The sequence below is a fragment of the Rousettus aegyptiacus genome, unplaced genomic scaffold (assembly GCF_014176215.1).
Source record: "Rousettus aegyptiacus isolate mRouAeg1 unplaced genomic scaffold, mRouAeg1.p scaffold_m13_p_17, whole genome shotgun sequence".
Lineage (NCBI taxonomy): Eukaryota > Metazoa > Chordata > Mammalia > Chiroptera > Pteropodidae > Rousettus > Rousettus aegyptiacus.
In genome coordinates this window covers 29,613,158-29,633,143 of record NW_023416292.1, presented here as the reverse complement: position 1 = coordinate 29,633,143, position 19,986 = coordinate 29,613,158, and positions in this window count along the sequence as shown.

The window sequence follows — 19,986 nt, the reverse complement described above, 5'->3', positions numbered from 1 at the left end:
AATGGTAAAAAAATTTCTGTGAAACCTGATGATAGCTTCTCTTAGTCAGAAAGAAATGCTGGTCAAGTTTCCCAACAGTGGCGTCTAGGCGAAGTTCAGAGAACAGGTCGGGCAGGGTAAGGAACAGAGTACCGCAGGGGGTGGGCAGGTCATACAGCAGGCCTATGGATTTCTAACCTTGGCTAAATGATGTATGCATGGTTTCCAAACACAAAATCACGCATGCCTATATTGTTTAGATTTTGACATTTCGAGCTTTCCTCATGTATGTGCTAGGCTGCATTTTAGAAATTGCAAATGCATTATTGGCTAAATATGGAGAGCATTACACACAAAACTTAAAAGCATGAGAGAAGACGGGGGCACTCAAAGAACTGTGTAGTTGAGAAGAGACGCAGGGATGACAAATCCCAGGATGCACACAGTTAAGGCACAGCAAAGGGACAGTATGCTGAGAAGGGGTGCTCTGAAAACAGGAGGAAAACTGGGAGAGTTTGGGAGTACACGGAGCCAGGAGAAAGCCTTTCAAGGGAAGAGTGCTCAACCAGGGTAACTGCTGCAGATAAGTCCTGTTAGATAGTCTCAGCAATCATGGGATCGTTGGAGACCGTTAACAGGCCAGTTTCAGTGTATAAATATGATGGACGTGGAAACAGGAGACCCATGCCTATCAAACTTCAGCTGTCTCTGAAAGACTGTTGATAATGAACTAGTAGCTCTCACAGCAACACTAGACTCCCTTGGAGAACCTAAAGAGAAGGCAGGGTGTTGCCGCTACCCAGGCATGGGGATGGCAAGATGTTATACTGTGGTCAATACAGAGATAACGATGTTTTCTCAACTTAATGGAGCATCTCAACTTGCCTGCAAAAGAATTTTTCTTGCAAGTAAAATTCTTACTTTTTTCAATAAGCAATTCTGAATCTCTGTTATTCCTCATGTCAGTGACATCATAATCTGAGACTATTTGTAGAACAAGGCTTAGTTCTAGTCTCCTCCAACACTATTTCTATGTCCTCGTCACTTGAGAATTCCTAAACCTATAATAATTATATGTATAGCATTGGTGGTTCATTTATTCACCATTTACTTACTCAATAAGCATTTAGTGAAAGAAATCACTATTTTGGGCACTCTGGCAGATAACCAGAATGAGCAAGGCATGTATCTAAACAACTGCTAGGTGAAATAATAAATGACTACGTATATGATAGAACTAAATACATGTCATAAGACAAATACAAGCAAATTCTTAGAAAAACGTAAACAAAACAATAATTAGATCCAACGCAGGGTGTGGGGTGGATTCCAGATGTTCCAAGCAAGGTGTGTGACAGCGCCCTTGCCCTTCTTTCCTCTCTTTCACTGTTCTATTTCTCCAATCTTTAAATATTTTCAGTTCTTTGAAATCACTTCCAAGGTTTTAAAATCTCACAGAGTCCAATACCTGGTCTGCTCTAGATGCAAAAATAAATGTATAAATGTTTCTCAAATGAATATGACACCCCGTGAGTTTGGTGGGTATTAGCGTAGGGGAATAGAGCCCTGTGACGGCGAATGCCGTGGACTGTGTTTCAGGTGGGAACACATGATGCTTCTGATGGAACGGCAACAAGAGTTTGCTCCTGGCCTCCCAGCCATGCTGGGAGACTTTCCAGACAGCCCCTCCATGAGTGTGCCTATCCTGTTTCAGCTTGCAAACATATCATCATTAATACAAACATAACCGACAAGGAAAAGGTGATGCGAAACTGCCCCACATGGCTTGGGATGTCAGGAAAGTTGATTAACTGTTATTTCCTGATCTATAAATCATCAATTTTCAACCTCTTTGTGTGCTACCCGTAAAATATTGGCTGTGAGCCTTTGTTAAACAAAGAGATCTCATTTTTTATAATGACCTTGTAAATAGTAATTAATATGCTACAATGAGAGAGTATCCAGTTGTAAACCATGCCAAATTGGGTGACATATTTAATGGCTTTGGTAGTTAAGGAACATGTTACACATGTATGTCCTAGTAAGCTTCATTAAAGCTTCACATCTCAGAATATTCATTTGCATTAGTTTGCCAATAAAATTACTATGTGTTAATAGGAAGAACCTCCTTACAAATTGCCTTTACTTAAGAACTAATAATAATGCTAATATATATATATATGGAACACTTTCAAGTTATAAAATACTTTCATACTCATTATATCATTTGGTTCACATAATAATCAGGTATCATTTCCCTACTTAAAAGATGAAGAAAGTGAAATTCGAAGAAAGCAACTTTTCCAAGATTACACCACTAATAAATAACATAAGTGCAACTTGCAGGGGCCATGACTTTTAGTAGCTTCGTATATGGTTGTTGTCTATGGAGAATATTTTTGTTACTAAAAGTGGAATTCAGGAACCTAATAATGGCATCTCCAAGGAGCTTGTTAGAAACGCAGAATCTCAGGCCCCATTCCAGACAGACCGAGTTACAATCTGCACACTTTTTCAAGATTAGCATATGATTCACATGTATATTAAAATTTGAAAGAAATGAAGTAGATCATTTCATTCAGGGGATGACTGAATGAAAGTATCACTCATTCATTTATTCACCACATATTTAGCAAGTACTTGGTAAGCAATGTTTACTGAATAACTCAGACTTGATAAGTTTAATTGATAACAGTTGCAAATTTAACATAGTAGGAATTACTAAAACATTCAGCTTTGACTTCTTCTATGGCTGTCTACTTGCTTAATGATTTTGACTGACTTCATAGTTCAAGTCAAACAACTAGATAATTAAAAGAAAGTTCTTCCCATTTTTCCAATGAAACTGACACTACCATAATTGTGTAACTATTAATTGCCCTTCAGACTACTACTCCTTGAATATTTAGAGGTCTGACTCGCTCACTACACACAAGTCCACAGGATGTAGGTCAAAGCTGGTACCCGTCAGAACTCAACACTGGATTTACCACTGAGCAGATACTCAAAAAAGAGTTAAATGAAGAAATGAATCAGTAAATAAATAACCTGGATGAGGCTAGAGGTTTATTCCAGACATTGTTTGTGTAATTTCCCCCCATTTACCTTATTTAGTTAGCTAGCTTTCTTGGGGGGGCGGGGAACTTGAATATTTCCCCTCTTAATTTCTTGTCTGCTAATTATTGCTGTAACTGATTGTGCTGCTGATTATTTAAGTAACCATTCATTTTTTAGAACTCTGAAAGGGGGATTAAAAGCAGTAATTACTCAATAAAATCTATTAAAACCAGGCAAATATCATGAAGAAGATATTTAACTAGAAATGGAGGTGACTTTCAGATGCATGAAAAAAAAACAATCAGAACTGCAATACTAACTCAAAAGGACATAACTGATTAAGGTCTCAAGTTTACTGTTCTTTATTAATGGCGGCATTTTTTTTTTGAAACACACTGTATGCTTTTCCTTTCTCTCTTTCATTCATTCCTTATCAACTATTTTGTCTTCCAGTCCAATTCTCTGCCTTTTTATTTAGACCCCATATAACCAAATGCAGTTTTATGACTACATCCTTCTTCTTTTTCTTCAGTTTATATTAATGCCAAAACTTACATTTATTTGTTCAACTTTATCATTACTTAAAGTACAATATCCCTTTGCTTCATTCATATAGATTATAACCAGAAAACAACTACAAAGACTAATATCATAGACAATGTGGTCATTCTAGTGGTTTGGAGGGTCACGCGGATTGTCATATTCCAGAAACTGACCACCAATCTATCAACAAGATGGTTTGAATTTTGACCATCAACTATTCCATGGATGATTTTGTTGCAACGTACAGACATGGCCTTATTGTTTCTATGGAGACCTTTCATTCAGAATAGTCTGACCCTTGGTAGCTGACATTCCCAATCTTAATGGGCCATTTAGGTGCTCTCTACATTAAGAACTATACAAAAACCTATTTTTCTTCATGCCTGTGAAATTATTAAATCAAGGTTATAAGATTTATTGCTCACAATATACAAGGCCTCCATTGCAGTAGGTGTTACATTACATTAACAGAGATGCTATACATCTCTAGACAGCTTTTTGCTATAGCATAATAAAATGTTTTGTAATCAACAGAAGTTGCTGAATGATATACAGATTTGGAATTCCATGTGAAAGTCCAGGGAAAGACATAAAACGCATACTCTTTTGAGATATAAAAAATTGATTTTTATCTCTGCTACTTACTTCCCACATGACCTAAAGAAAAAATCATAAAATCCCAAAGTGAGGAGATCATCTAAATTATCAAGGACATGTATTTGCATTTTGTATCCCACCAACTACCAAAAGGAATTAATTGACTTTTAGATTGAAATGTCAGAAGAATAGAACCATAAGAAGACGGATAGTGCAATAATTTTTGAAAAGACCTTTAATGCACTGGTGTCTTAACTGATTCCAATATTTGGGCATTATCTGTGGCTCTCAGATTTGGGGGGAATAAAAACAAAGAAATGCACCCATAGTTTTCTATGTTCTCCCAACCAAATTTTCCAAGAAGCCCGGGTACTTATTTCAAAGGAGTCAATCCTGCTTCCAGTGCCAGACAGAAAGAACTGGACGTCTACCATGATCAGTGGCCACTGTTCACGCTGGTGGGGAGAAAAGCTTTTTGTACAGCCCTCTGCTCTCTACTTCTATCGTGAGCTGGCTTTGAGATTCTAGTGGAATTCGTTCATTCGCCATGGTTTTTTTTTTTTTTAGTAGGCAATAACTTTGAGCCCAGGACTACACTTCTTACTAGAGATAACACAGATTAATGAAGCACTGGTTATTTATCACCAGGTAGGAAGAAGAGACACATAAAATGACAAATTATAACCCAGTATAGTAAACACATCTTCTCATTGGAAAGAAATACATATAATAGAAGCTCAATCACTTTTTTCCATCAGTGTTTAATCCATCTGAAAATTGTCAGAGGCTCAGAAAACACATCGAGACATGTTCTTTTCTCCCTCAATTTGTATAAAATATTTTTTTAATGAACCTAAATTGTTCACTGGATTTACACACAGTAGTCTCACATTTGAAAGATGGTTTTCTCGCTTTGCAATTATTGGCTATTGTCCCATCCCATTCACACACGGGACTTATATGGGGCAATGTGGTTTGTTTTCATTTCCTGGAACAGAAGAAAAGGCAACGTAAAGGATGAAAAAGGGAAAGAACTATGCATAGCGAGGACCCTTACAAATCTAGAGAAGGGCGTTTATATCACCAAACAACACAAGAGTCTAATAAACCAAGCAAAAGGACATACTTGAATGACCACGCCATAACCCCTTCACATAAACACCCAGACTGGATTTATCTGAATGCTTCATGTGTGCAAGGGTGTGTGTGCATACAATTGTGTGTTTGTGTGGTCATATAATTTAATAAGTGCAGCTGTGTTTATTCAATATGTAACATTCCACATACACACGGAGCACACACATGGCTGGAGATCATTCAGAGATGCACTTCTGAAAACTGTCTAAGTAAAAGAATTGTACAAGCCATGAAAACCAGTTCACACTAATTTATATACACATAAATGCAGACAGATACTTAAATTTACAGCTGAAATCACTGCTTTGAAACCTGAAACTATGAATTCAACTGAATAACTAGATATAGTCTGTTCAGAAGCATTTCTGAGAATAGTCGCACACTTGATTAAAGGAATTGAAAAATTATATTTACATGAGAATATTAAAGAAATTTGGATTATATTACATGGAAAAGACCAAAGTATGAGCTCTAACTTACTGTTTTGACAACAGAAGAGATACATATAATATTAGATAATTTTGTCTTACAAAGATGATTTGTCAAATACTAAACTGTATTACAAAAATAGAGACTGAGATCCTGTTTAAGTTCATTTTTAACATGTAAACAACTATAAAAATACTGAAATTCTCTCTAGGAACTTACTGTCTTTTCTCAAAACCCTCTTTTCCCATCTCGGCCCTCTGGTAAAGCATGGAGAGCAGAGGGTCTCATGACCGCTGTGAAAGGAAGAAGCCAGAGCCGCAAGAACTGACAACTCCAAATGCTGGCTGGCAAGCCGAGCAACTCGAACTCTCATATATAACTGGTGGGAGTACAAAATGATACTAACAGCTTGGAAAACGACTTGGGTTATTATCAAGCTAAAGATGCATTTACCATGTGACTCAACAATTCTATTCTTCATCAGTTACCCACAAGAGATAAAAACATATGCCCACAAAAAGACGCATGCAAGAATGTTTATAGAAGTTTGATTCGCAGTGGATAAAAACTGGAAACAATCCAAATGTCCATTGATAGGTGAACAGATAAACCAATTGTGACATACTCATAGAACTGAATACTACTCTGCAATAAAAAAGAATGAACTACTAATGCATGCAACAAAAGGACAAATCTCACAAAATATTATTTAGGTAAAGGAAGCCAGACATAAAATAGCATGAACTACATAATTCCATTTATATTGAGTTCAAGAATAGGTAAAATTAATCTCTGGTGATAGAAATCAGCATGGCAGTTACTTACCTATTAGACAGGAGTGGGATTGATAGGTAAGGAGCAAAAGATAACTTTTGGTGATGAATGGTTATTTACACAGGAGTAGACATATATCGAGACTTATCAAATTGTGCACATGAAATTTGTGTATCATTTCATATTAATGTTATCTCAATAAAAAAATGAAACAACCAAAACCCTCCAATGACTCATCTAACCTAAAATTAAATTAAACTTCCTTTATATGGCCTCTAAGGCTCCCATTTTCTCTCACACCTGACTTCCAATCAATCTGCCCCTTGCACACTCCTTTCCAACCTCAAAGGCCTCCTTACATTTCTTGAACATGTGCACACGCTCTTGCCTCAGGCCTTATACTGCTCCTCCCTCTGCTAGGAACCGTCCCCCTCCACGCCTCTATGCAACCAGCTCCCTCACTTCATTCAGATCCTCGCTCACATGCCACCTCATTAGGTAGTGCTCCCTAACGCCCTTCCTAAAACAGCAACGCCTGTCTCCAACACGCGCACACTCACACAGTCTCACTGCTCTTTATACCATCCTCCTTTTCTTCAAAATAGATATCGATCCCAGACATATTATATATTTACTCATGTTTTGTCTTTTCCCCCCTCTATATATGAGGAATTCTGCAGCCAAGACCTTTTTATTATTCACTAATGTATCCCTTAGTACCTAGAAAATATGACACAGAGTCAATAAATATTTGTTGAATAATTGAACAGTTAAGCAGAGGCTAGATAAGTGGAAAGGCGATGCAAACATCACTGGGACAACAAACCAGATGTTCCAGCTATTCATTGTTGTATAACACACCCCAAAATTAATAGCTGAACAACAACAAAAGTGTTACTCACAACGACTGCAATGTGGGTAGTGCTCAGCAGGAACAGTCAGTTTCTGTTCCACGCTGTGTCAGGTTTGGTGTCTCGACTGGGAGAAAAAAGGATGTGTGTTCAAGATGGCTCACTCACATGTCAGCTGGGAGCTCAGTGAGCTACAGGCTTCAGTTCCTCCTCATATGGGTGTGGTGGCTGGGTTCCCAGAGCAAGCATCCCAGGAGACAGGAAGCTGAAGCATCACTTTCACATTATTATATCATGTAAGTAGTCAGAGAGCCTAGATTCAATGGGAGGGAAGATTAAACCCATCAGGTGATGGGATGAGAGCCGAATTGCTTTAGGGTCATTTTTTTATGCCCACCACACAAAAAGATCTCTTAGGTCTGTGTTACCATCCTAGAATTTATAATTCTATGATTTGTTTTATTGCAGAGGTTTTCAAATCTCATACGAAAAGTTATTTAACATTAAATTAAAGCTATATATAACAGTCACTAGCTAATTATGCCAATATTATTCTGCTTATGTACTGGATTTATGTTAAAGCATTCTCTATACTACATCTCATTATTTTTAAATTTAACATTTATATAGCACTCACTATATACTAGAAACTGTCGTTGGTGCTTGAAGGATACAACCTAATTAAATCCATGTAACAATCCCATAAATTAAGTGCTGTTATTGTCCCCATGCTACAGATTAAAAAGCCTAGGCAAGGGGAGATTAAATACCTTGCACAAAGTCACACAGCCAATGAGGATGGAGCTGGGATTTGAACCTGAAGTCAAATCCCAGAGCCTATGTCATGCTCTCTCTCTCTTAATCCACCTGGTAATCCCGTGAATGAGTACCACTGTTATCCCCACTTGATAGAAGAAAAAACTGAAACTTGGAGCAGTTGTGTCACCTTCCCACCTGTCCACCTCCGTGCTCCCAGCAATGAGACAGTGTTTAACATGCCGCTTCTAATCCTTACAACGACGATGAAAGATAGAAGAGTCAAAACTGAGACTCAGATGTTAAATCACTTGTTCTAGGTCATGAAGCTAGTATTAGGGATCGGATTCACACCCAAGGTGGCAAAACCAGGCTTCTTTACCCTGCGTCGCCTTCACCTTCAGTGTCAAGGCAACGAGGGATGAACAGAGCAGCTGACACGAGAAGGCTATCCCTTCCACGCTGGGACTCCCGGTTAACTTCCGAGGGGGCTGGAACACAGATGCCCAAAGGTGACAAGAGACGTACAGATTATTAGGAAAGGTTTCTGGATGTACTGTTAGACTATAAATGCCAGCTCCATATTTTCTATCTCACTTAGAAAAATAGTTTTACTTTACTCTCTCTGCTCGAGGGTATAACCTGTTTTTCATTGCAGCCACCATCTTCAGCCCAACTGACAGAGGAAAAAGGTAAAGTGATGAAAGTCAACATCTACCCAGGGACCTCTTGTGGTTTAGTCAATTAACTGTTGGTCCTTCGGGGAGAGAAAAGTGGAGGAAGAGTGAGGAGGAAAGAGAGAGATGAGAAAAAAAGAAATCAACTAATCTCCCAAACATGTCAGGATTCCTCTCAAGTTTTCCTATGAAGATGTCCCCTGTGGCCCATTTAGAGCCATTTACCAAACCTTTTTCAGATTTCTTTGATTTTAACATCTGCTTTCCTCTTTCTTCCCTGCACAGTCCTATGCTTCCTGGATACATGGCAGTCAGCCTTTGATCTTGATGCCTCTGGTTAGCCACATGCTGTAAGTTATCCCTCCTCAAGCTAATTCTGGGCAATGATGAAATCTACATCCCTTCCTTCTACACCCTCTTTATCACGAGCCGCCCATCCAGTTTGACACGAGCTGGACCAGCTCTCCCATGGGGACTTAGAGAACTCACAAACCCTCTATAAAGAATGGGGACTTCAGCTATATATAGTCCCAGAGTTATTTCGTTAATCTTATAAAACAACCATCCTAAAAAGTCAGAGAGGTACCGAAGAAATCAGATTATCAGGAAATAAAAAGTTGAGTGTAATTTCCAAGCATAATCAGGTTAGGTAGGGCAATTCTCTGGTTGATCTGCATCATCACCATTACTATCATTACTTGATTTCTGTCAACTTCAAATTTGCTCTAATAGCTATCTAAATGTAAGAAGAGCTGGAAAATACATTTAAGACAAGCTAATTTGAGGAAAGCAATTTGACAGTGAGAAAGCTAAATTACAGAAGCTTTTAAAAGTACATAATTATATTCCTTCTAATAATAAGGCTTATATAATTATTCCAATTATCTATGTTCCTAAGAATCTTGTACAATGAAGAGATAAAAATGACTTATAATAAACTTTTAAATGTAATTAAACATTTTTTCAAAATATTTTCTCAAATCATTTTACTATTTCCAGCTGATATTTCCATCACATAACATTTATAACCAAATTGTTCTTTAATGATAGCAAAGGTGAATATTAGACCATTTCTCAAACAAATAATCATAAATTGTGAATAATGAATATTTTATTGTACTACTTTTCTACCCTCTAGGAAAAATCCAAGTAATATGTAAAATGTTTATCCTAGTGAATAGGAATTACTTCCTATATTTTTAAATTATTCATTATTATAAGACTCCCAGAGGAAACCATGTCCTATTACTGTTAATTCTTGATATCCAAGTGAAATTTTCACTTTGTGACTTTTTCATAGCCAAGATACACGTCCAGATTCTCTCCACTCTATGTTTCTGGTTGCAATTCTCTATCTTTCAGATGGTATGGGAATTTATAAAACTGGAAATACTCAATGTAATATCAGACCAAACTAAACAACCAGAGTTTTAAGCATATCATTTTTTAATTCTGTGGTATTTAGGGGTTACCCATATCATGCCCAGTTCTAGATGATTAAGAATAGTTCTAGATAGTTAAGAATAAACTTAATTACCCTATCAGTTAGAAGAGGGTTACAGGCAAGTGAAGAACACTGTTCCTGTTTATACAATGATTTGTTAGTAACAAAAGCAGTGAAAATACACGCAAGTAATCTTATATAAAAAACAGACAGTCATTTATTTTTGGCTAAATACTCAAAACAAAAAAAATACCATGGAACCAAGAAGGTTGCTTTTAGATCCATGGTTTTTACACTTTTCTATGGCCACTAAATTGACCTTTGTTCTAAGAACTAAATAGAATCCGGGGAGGAGAAGGAAACTGAGGCAGGGAGTCAGGGAAGGCATTCAGAGGCAGAGGTTCGTAGCTGGATTTTGGAGGTGGAGGAAGATGAAGTTGGCAGAGAGAAAGGAGAATGTCTGTCCTGGGCAGTTGCTCAGAGCAGACATTCTCCCCACTGGCAGATGTTTTCAGACCTTCTCTGAAGCAAAGAGCTACCCTTGCTGAGCATGGAGTGAGCTGTCCTCACCCCTCCCAGGCAGGGGTTCAACTTCGCTGACTCCATCATGTGTTGCTGATGGCGAAGGGCGAAGGCCCTGGAATGCCTGCCTTTGAGCCTCATCCCTCTTCATGGCTCCCCAGAAAGAACTGTCAGTGGGGTGTTCCGGGCCATAAAAAATGATCCTCTTCCTGGGGACTAGATTATTTCACCTGGAAAACTCAAGCATTCTTTTTTTCCTGCAATCATTTGTCAATGGGACAGGACCTATTGCTCTCCAGAGTAGGGATGACTCTGCCCCGCTTCATTGCCTGGCCCGTGGAGCTCTGAGATAAGCTGCCAGGCCTCACCGCAGTCCCTGCTCTTCTCTACAGCTCACTCCCCAGCAGTGCCTGTCCTCTTATGCACACAACTCTAAGAGAGTAGCTCTCTGAGACGAGCATTTCTCAGCCTTTCCTGCCTACTTCCAATGAACCAATAAACCCAATGGCTAGTGTTTACACAGCACTTACCTTCCAGGGAGCTCAGAGCAATTTCCAGCAACACTCTCATCCTCCCCCAAGCTCTGAGTGGTAACAGGTATTAATACTAACTGCCCCCCGCACCCCCGCCGCCACCACCAAACACCTCAGAGGAAGACTGAACCAAATAACTTGTAATGGTTTGCTGAATATCACCTGGTTGTTAGATGGCTCATTCATTAGACTTTCTTTTTTTCCCAATTATGTCTTTGTCACTGTATTATAAGGTATTTTCACATATATTAACTTATTTTTCCCTAAATTTCCTCTATAATAAGAATCGTGTGAGGCTACCATTAAGCAAACAACCTCCTTGATCCCAGTCCTGGACATTCTCATTCAGCGGGTCTGCGATGGGACCCAAAAATTTGTGTGTTGTCCTGGTGATTTTTTTTTCCTCTTCTTGTGAAGTATAACATTCTAGATGACTATTGTTGTTAAGAAACTTTTGGAAACACCATTTATTTCATTTAATTTTCACGGTAACCCTAAGTGATATTATTATGTATATTTATTTAAAAAGAAATATATGATCAATATATCGATATAGAAGCTGAATTTTGAAATCTCAATTCAACTCTAACTCCTGCAATCGAGAGTAAACAGTTGATTAATTTCTTATATATCCTGGGTTTTCCCAATCACACTTTCTCTCTTAAATAATTAAAAACAAGATATTCCTCTGCCTAGACCTGTGTCATAAATTCATACCATAAGAACTCCTTACTAGAGACTGGTCAAAGATTTTCCTTTTCCAAAAACATGGCATCTCATCTACAAGTTTTAGTTCACCTTCTGAGTTCCTCATTCAGAATTTTGCCCCATTCTCATTCCATTGCTGTTATACTCTCTTCCCTCTCCCTCTCTGCTTTCCTCTCTCCCTGCCTTCTTCGATCATTCCGACTATTCTTCCTCTCACTGAGATACTTCCACGTCTCCTTTCTCTGACATAACTGCTCTGTGACTATTATAGGTCTGCATCTAGTGGTAGAATTTCTGTCACCTTCACCTTTAAGAGGGAGCATCAGCTTGTAAGGGACCCCAGAGACCCCAGAGACCCCAGAAGGTCAGGCGATCTTTTCCTCTATGGTTCCCATGGCTCCTCTCACCTGCAAACTGCCAAGCTAGCGAGTAGCCCAATTCAAGCATGGCACTCACAGGCCACATCTCACATGAATGAAAAGTGAATCAATTAATGCAACTATTTTTAGGTGGTCCATAATAATTTAATGCCTGGTGTTGTATAAATTCAGTGGTATGCTGACTCTCTAGACAACAAAAAGTGAAAGAAAAACAAACAAACAAACAAACAAAAAAAACAAAAAAAAAAGGGAAAGAAATGAGGAAGGGAAAAAAAAGAAAAGAGAAAAAATATCCCTAATTTGTAATATTTGCAGATTTGAATACTGTAAATACTCTAACAATGGTTAACTTCAAGCTGCCAAGATTTAAGGAGCAGCTTAAAAGACTCCCGAGTATTTACAAATGAGCTCTCATGCACTGGTGTGAACCAGCCCCAGCACACCACTGTGTATGTAAATCTAACCCCAGAAAAAATAAGTTCATTTTTCCCCAGACCTTCTAAGGCTTCCCTATACACAACCACACAAAGATTACTAACTACTCCCCAGATATGCGCTCTGCTGACCCACCTCTACGCTTTTCCTCATGCTGGCCCATTTGCCAGCATGGAATGCCTTTCTCCCTCATTTCTTCAAGGCCTATCTCTAATGTTTCCGGTTCCCTGTATACTCATAGCACTTGATCTGTAACTCTCCTTATGACACTTATAATTTTCTATCTTGTATCAGAACTATTTTTTTTACTTGTGTCCCATACAATTAGTGATAAAAACTCTCTGTCTACGTTGCCCCCCGTATTCTCATGGCACTGAGATCACAATGCCAGTACAGAGAAGATACCTAAAGCCTCATTAACAACTATTTATCATATGCTTCCAATGTAGGAGGCACTGTGCTAGCCCCTAGCAGCAAAAACTTTGGATTTGAAGAACTGGAGACCTTAAACTGAGGTTCTGCAGGAAAATTCCGGAATCAGTTTGTCCATGTAAATTGATTACTAACTACAGCAATATATTTGGAACAATTTGATGACCTCGCTGAGTGAATAGCTTTCATCCAGGACCATTGAAACAATTAGTCTAGTTCAAGGTTCAACAAACTCTTTCTATAAAGAATCTAATAATCAGTATTTTAGGTCTTTTGGTCTATAAGGTATCTCTACTAAAACTACTCAACTCTTTCATGGTAGTGAAAAAGCACGCTAAGCTATACATAGACAGAAGAGCATGGCCATTTGCCAATGAACCTTTGTTTATAAACAGAGGTAGTGAGTCAGATTTGGCCCACAGGTAGTAACCAGCCAACTCCCAGGTCCAGATTTGAAACCTCTGATTTCTAAACTCATGTGCATGCTTTTGTTCATTTTCCTTTCAGTGTAAGTGTTCTTCTTTACTAGCTTCGAACTTAGCTCATTGTGATGTTCTAACTAATAATACTTGCTTAAGTCTAGGCTTTATTAGAGATAATCATCACATTAAATATAACTTAGCTCATCCAGGTATTGCTAGAGCAGTCAGTTTGAAAAACTGTATACAGATATGTTACACTGACTTTGGCTTTCCTTTGGACTTGCCATGTGGCCAACAGTGACACACTTATTGACAATACATAAATGAAGTAAAATGTCCTTGCAACAGAAGATACAGATATTACTGAGATGTAACCATTACTGTTGTCATGATAATACCCACAGACAATACATATGAGTTCCATTAAAAATGGCTCTATCTCTTATGAAGTACCTGAGTTCTTTTCCCTATGGTAAAGTCAGCATATTCAATACCAGCTCAGAACCCAGATTAATTATTCTGTGGTTACAGATCATTTCTAGCATAAGACTCCCCAATGCCCTCAATGAAGTATGTTTCTTACAAGGAGTTTGTATGGACAAAACCTTTTGCAAGAAAATGAATAATAATTGGTGAAATAAATTGCTAAGGGTAATGATTCCATCTATAGAAGCTGGAAAACAAGATGGTCATCAAAAACGAGTTCCTTACTTAGCTGCCGCAGTAAATAATGCAGCTCTTGTCCTGGTGTACAACTTCTAAATGGCTATAACTTTTCCATGGCACCCTTCCTGCTTTATCTAGCCATGGGCATAACCTAATCTTTCCATCTTGATTCTGCAACTAGACTACCTGAGTTTTAGTCCTGGTTTTGCCACTATCGTGTGACCTTAGGCAGGTTGCTTCACCTCTCTGCCTCGGACTCCTCATCTGTGAAACAGTATCGACAGCAGCACCCACCCAGAAAGGCCCACATCCATGCCCACTAAAGAGCAATAGTTGCAAGCCTCCATTCTCTGTACTCCATGAAGCGCATGAGAGGAGACAAGCACACCGGCCCTTGGGGGCATAATGAACCTCATCAGCTCCCGAGGTCCTCGTCTCAGATTGCTTCCATTTGCACTACTACCACCTTTGTGACTTCTTTTTTCCTTCACATATGTGTCAAAGGTTCTTTCTAACCTTACTATATCAAGATAAAAATGTTGGTTGAGAGTAAAGTTCTACACACGTTTAGATGAAGTTCTCACTTCCCTAGGAGAGACTTTGGCTCAAGAAATACTGAACAATTACATTTCCATTTGACCTGGGTTATCTGAACTATGCTTCCTTCCCGTGTACATGTCCTACTGAGACTTTAGTATCTCATGCTCTATGCTTGCCTGCGTGGGCTGCCATAACAAAGTGCCACAGACTGAGTGGCTTAAATAAAGGAAATTTCTTTTCTCACAGGTCTGGAGTCCAGAGTCCCAGATCAAGGTGTCAGAAGGTTGCCTTCTGAGGCCTTTCTCCTTGACTTGTAAATGGCTGTCTTCCCTCTGTGTCTTCACCTGGTCTTCCTTCTCTCCTCCTCTGTCTCTTCTAATATGACACCAGTAATATTGGATTAGGGCCAATCCTAATGACCTCTTTTTAACTTGACTACCTCTGTAGAAACCTTATCTCTGAATAGTCACATTATGAGATACTGGGGGCTAGAACTTCAACATACAAATCTGAGGGGGAGGGGACAAAATCGATCCTGTAACACCCTCCAAGTCCTGAACCAGCACCTAGCATGTTGCTAATGGTCAGGAAATGAACAGAACTTTTACTGGTCAGATAACTTTGTCCAGAAAAACAAAATGGGTTAACAAATGAAACAGTGGCCTGTGAGAGATGTTCGTGTGAAGGCTGAGTTTAAATTCCCCCTTCTGGAGTAAGTAAAGCTTAATTTCTGTCTGAGAGTGTGGCCGAGAGTATGAGCTGGAGAAGGGAGGTTTGGCCTTGGCTCTCCTATGAACTTGCTGTGTGGCCTTGGGTAGTTTAGTGGTCCCAGATCTCAATTTCCTCATCAGCATATGTGGGTAGGATATCATCTTTCACTCTCAGGAGCTGTGACAGTGAATTAAGGCAGAGTCTTTTGGGTCCCTTAGTGAGAGAAGCTGAGCTAGTTCAAGGTTCAACCACACAGCCCAGGTAGCTCAAACATTCCTCCATCATTACATGTTTGAGCAACAACTCCTCACTTGATTTCAAGCCTGCAGCAAATAGTTTTGGAGAATGTAGAATCACCCACTGGGATGTTTTTGAGCTGTAGTGCACGGAGGGATTTGACTTTAAAAGCTTTCAGTTTGGCCTTTGCTTAGTTTCGAGCACAGGATTATATTTAGACCTGCTGTTTTATTTTCACACTTATAGTTTAGGGCCTTAGGAGTCTGAACAAGTTCTCTCTGTCTTCCCTAGGGTTTATTTAAACAGTCTGAAAACAAAATTTAGTCTTTCCTTGCAGGCTTTTCTGGGGCTGGTTTTAAACAAAAAGAAAAGAGCTGAGGGGATAAAGGGGAGAGCTAGACTCTAAATTATTTGGTAAATGCAGGCACTATAAACTATATAATTGCTCATCACTTCACCTTCCTTGGCTGTGTGAACAGTCGAGGTACACTGTATCCTGCGTATTTCAGAGACTCCTTGGTGGAATTGTTTTTATGGCCTCATGTTTCTTGGAGACCCTTTTGGGGCTGAGATTCCTCTGAGATTATATATGACTCAAGGCCTGAACAACAGAATACAGACTTCCTTCATGCTTTATCCGAGGATACTGTCCTATCCTCTCTTGAGAGCTTAAATCCAAAATACAGAAAGCCTTTTGGGGATCCCAATGCATTCCTAAATATACATTTGCCCCTCCCTTCCCCATGCTATTTTCTTCTCATTAATCCTTCCTGAGTTCGTTTTCTCTTTTCTTTACCTCTCTTTTAGGTCACCAGATGTAGAACTCCAAACTTATTCTTTAAGTATATCATTTGCTTATTGGAAAGAATTTGGGCATAGACAATTAAAAGATTTGAGTTTCAAATTCCACTCTACCACATACTAGCAGCATGACCATCACTAAAACACTTTATTCCTTAGGCTCTAACTCCCACATCTGTAAAATGGGGGCAACAATAATGCCTGATGGTTTTATTATGAGCAAGCTCATAAAGAAATACAAGCAAAAGTATCTGGAAAGATGCACTCCATACATTTCACTTCAGATTAACCAGGTCCGCCAATAGATCTCAAACTTGAAAAGCCCCAGAATCTTAATCTATAAAATAAAAACAATTATAGCTACTCTGCCTCCTTCATGACTAATTATGGGGATTTTTGAGGTAAGATGTGTATAAAAGAGCTTTAAAATTTTGAAATCATTGAAATAATGTTAAAGTATCACTTTCCCTCTGCTTCTTTCTCATAGGATGAAGATGATAGCTCATCATCAGCCTGATAATGCCATTGAGGGTGAAGTCAGATGTCAATACTGCCTGCTTGTTCTGTGTGCTCGCGCTCTCGCTCGCTCTCTCTCTCTCTCTCTCTCTCTCTCTCTCTCTCTCTCTCGTTCTCTCTCTCTCTCTCTCTCTCTCTCTCTCTCTCTCTCTCTCTCTCTCCCCTTTCCCTTGCTACCTCCCCCACCCTCCCCCACTGCCATGGTAAATTAATGCTATGCTGAAAGACTCTCCTTTTCTGTCTCATATGCTTTCTTTCTGCCCTGCAGACTGTACTCTGGTGAATAATGACAATGCCATATCTTCCAGGAGGCAGAGCACCAACACTAAATTATGTCATTGCTTCTCTTATGCTGTTAAGTAGCACATGGTGGGCCCAGGAGCCCAGTTAGGGGATGGCCGCCTTGGTGAGCTGGACTGGCCCAGCCTGTTGAATCCATTGCTTAGCTCCCCTGGCAGCCATTTAATATTATCACATTCCCTCCTTTTCTGAGAATCGTACTTCTTCCTGTCTCTATATGAAGCATGAGTGAACTGGGAAAAGGCTGGGAAGACAGGCTCAAAACAAGAGCAAAGGATAATAACGATAGAACTCACATTTGCCGAGTGCTGTACAGTTTATAAGGCCCCTTAAAACATTACCATGTATGGTTCTAACAGCATAAATTCATGCAAATTATTTCACTTGCTTAACTCAGTTTTTCATCTATAAAATAGTAACTCCTACTTCATAGGGTTATGAGGACTGAAAAATAATGTATGCAAAAGTCCAAACTCTTCGTTTAAAACTATATTTATGGATACCTGCTATCTCACATATTGCATGAGGCACTGGGGATATGCCAGTAAACAGGATGCACCTTAAGCCCCTGGCCTCAGGGTATTTACACCCTAGTGGCACATAGCAAGCACATGCACACAAAGATGGCTGAAATCATGAACAGAGAAGTGAGAATTAAAGGAAATAGTAAATTTTTTTGATTAAGAGATCAGATAGTATTGAAAGTGGGGTGGGGGAGGGCAAAAGCAAGGATTATTCTCAAAGTCCTGGATGAGTCAGCTGGGAGATCTGTTTTTCCACACATAGAGACAGGGACTGTGAAAGGAGAGACACTTTGGGTCTGTGGTAGGCAGCCTCTATAATGGCCCCCGTAGAGCCTCACTTTCTGGTATTCATTCCCTCCCCAAGAGAGGAAGCGAGGGCCAGATCTTTTGATGACAAAAGTGATAGGATGTCACTTTGAAGATCAGGTTACATAAAAAGTTGTGACCCCTGTCTTACTGGTCCTCTTTACTTTCTCATCTTCTCTTTCTCTTCCTCTTCCTTCTCCTCTTCTTCTTTCTCATTTGCCTGTCTGTCTGTCTCTCTCTCTCTCTCTTCCCCTTCTCCCCTCCTCTAACCCTCAGCAAAACCAGCTGCCCAGTTGTGAGTAACTCACTGGAGAAGCCCGCAGGGCAAGAAACTGATGTCTCCACATAACAACCAGTGACAATCTGAATGCCCTCGATTCACATGAGTGAGCTTGCAAGTGGATCTTCTCAAGTCTACTGAAACAGTGAGTTTATGAGTGACCTTCCTCCATCAAGAGATGACTGCAGCCCTGGCCTACACAATGATTTCAGCCTTTAAAGAGACCCTAAATCACCCAGTTAAGTGATGCCCATATTCCTGACCCACAGAAACTGAGATAAGAAATATTTCTTATTTCAAGCCACTATGTCTTGGGGTAATTTGTTATGAAAATATGTATTATGCAATAACCAATAAGTATAGAGTATAAAGATAGTAAGTTCATTTTGGAGAATTTGTTTTGAAGCATATAAGGGTATCCTAAGAGTTAGCCATTAGGCAGGGTGATATGTGTGCCTGGAGTTCATTTCCCCATGAGTACTAGTGAGGACAGAAGCTAGACTTTGGTGCATTGAGAAATGATGGAAAGTAAGAAAGTGGAAGACAGGGTGACTCTTCTTTTAAACAGTGCAACTTTCAAGGAAATACAGAAATACTGTGCCAGCTTCTTCCCAGAGGAGGAGATAAAGAGTTCAAAGAAAGTTTTTTTTAGATACACACTTCAGCAGAAAAAAATTTAATCAACTGGAAAGCTCAAATATAAAGGAAAACAAGAAGATAATTAATGAAATAAGATTCCAAGAAAAGAGGACATTAACACAACTAGTTAAAGGATTAGACAGAGCCCAGAGAGAAGTGTGTTGGTTTTCTACTGTTAAATAACGAACTACAACGGATGTAGCAGCTTAAAACAACATAGATCTATTATCTTGCAGTTTTTGTGAGTTAGAAACTCAGGCGTGGGTTCTCTGGGTCCTCCCGTCAAAGTCTCACAAGCCTGCAGCAAAGGTCAGTTCATTTCTGTGCTCCTGTCTGTGCCCTCTTTCAAACTCATGTGGTTGTCTGCAGAACACAGTTGCTACAGTTGTAGGACTGAGGTCCCTATTTTCTTGCTGACTGTCAGCCAGAGATTGCTTTCAGCTCCTTGAGGCCACCTTCGGTTCCTTGCCATGTGGCCCTGTCATGGGCTTTCATACAACATGGCATCTTATTTCTCCAAGGTCAGCAGAAGGATCTCTCTCTAATCTGCTAAAATAAAGTTTTATATAATGTATATAATCAGAGTAGTGAATTTCTCATCATCTTTGCCTTATTCTATTGGCTAAAATCAAATCTTAGGTTCCACCTCCATTCGAGGGTTAGGTATTATACAAGAACATGACTCATTGGGTATGTCCTGAGGGTGTGTCCACAACAGGAAGGGCAAATAGGAGGGGATACATATAACTCATTTGGCATGGATATTTTCGAGAAAGATTCTTTTTTCAAA